The sequence below is a fragment of the Mastomys coucha genome, unplaced genomic scaffold, assembly GCF_008632895.1.
Source record: "Mastomys coucha isolate ucsf_1 unplaced genomic scaffold, UCSF_Mcou_1 pScaffold8, whole genome shotgun sequence".
Classification (NCBI taxonomy): Eukaryota; Metazoa; Chordata; class Mammalia; order Rodentia; family Muridae; genus Mastomys; species Mastomys coucha.
In genome coordinates, this window is record NW_022196914.1 from 12,201,939 (window position 1) to 12,203,636 (window position 1,698).

Here is a 1,698-nt window from a genome sequence, read left to right on the forward strand (position 1 = left end):
TCTCTCTCTCTCTCTCTCTCTCTCTCTCTCTCTCTCTCTCTCTCTCAGAGTTTGTCAGTTGACAGTAGGGCAGCTGGGAATAGAAGAATGCAAGGAACTTCATCACCATTCATAGTTGACTGTTGACAACTAGACTGTTACAGCAACAGTGCAGTCATAGCTGCATAGTCATAGCTGCTATGATTTTATGACTGCAAGACATTTTGTCCTGTATTCTGATTCATAACTTTTGCTCCCATACTCTCATTGGTGAATTTCTCCAAGCCAGAGATTAGAGCGATAATATTTTGTTCAGCTGAGCATTTGACTGCATCATTGTCCTCAGTACCTCAGGAGGCTAAAAATCTCTGTTTTTGCTGTTGTTTACTTTAAGGAAAGAATGTTGTGATGAAGAATGTGTAAAAGTAGCCTTGTCTATGTGAATTTATGGGGCAGGTATTTAGAAAATGGCTTAATGTAATGTCAATTTGATTAACCAGTGTTAGTGAATTTCCTCTAACAATGTGATTCTCAAAAGCATGTGCATTTATGGTACTTTAATCATAAAAATCATTGATTAACTTTTTTGGAGCATTCCTCAGATTCAATCAGAGAGCAATTGATTTCCTCCCAAATAGTCCTTGTACTATTACACAAATATATACATATTTCATAGCCTATTAGGATTGTTTTAAAGTTGGGTAAAACTGTTGATACCTTTGAATCCCCCAGGAAAGCAGCATAATACATTCCAGTACTATTTAAAACAGCTAGATAGAAAAAGATTTGATATCAGTTCTTCTTACCTTCTTCATATATTACAACTAAAGCATGTGATGTTTTTACCAGTAGGACCTTATAATTTAGATCTAATGAGCAACCAGGAGGTATGGCAAATCCTGTGTGAACCCACAGCCACTGAAGACCATTAAGCAGCTATTGAATGTTCAGGTCTTAAAATTAAAAACCCTATGCTATATTTTATCATCTATATGAAAGAAAAATAAAATCAAAACTATAGAAAAGGTAAGTAATTATTTGTTGCAAAGGTTTATTCAGAAAAACATTAAATCAGTAAAACGCAGAATTCTAAGTGCAGTAGAAAGTATCTATATGTTACTGCAATGATGAGTTAATATGTAAATTAACATATTTAAAATTTATCATGCAATAGAAATGGATTCTGATATACTCTGTACCCTGTAGGCAACTATGAAATAATTAGTTAAGATAATTAACTTTGATAAATATAATAAATACTCTGAGAGAGGGTTCTGGTAATGAAAGGAGTGAGAGTATGTGTTCTGAAAAAGAAAGTTATGAGAGATCTAAGGATTTTTTTTGTGAGCAAAATACTATATTTTAAAATCATAGCAATAAGTGATACCTTTCCATTAATTATTTTCTCTGTAATGATTTTGCTAATATTTTCAATATTATTTATATATACTTTTATAATTTTTCTAATATTTTTAAGATAATGTATCCTTCAAGCATGTTATTAATAATATATACTTATATATAAATATTTATAGTATAGGCAAATGTAAAATTATCCATTTCACTTATTGTTTCATTCAACTTTGGTACAAGAAAAATAGGTAATGTTAATGGAATAAATTGTTAAAAGATTACTTTAACTTCTGGCTACTGAAACTTTTTCTTTCAGAGAAAAATGAATTCCTTTCCTTCAGCATAGGAACTTACCAGCTCAGCAAG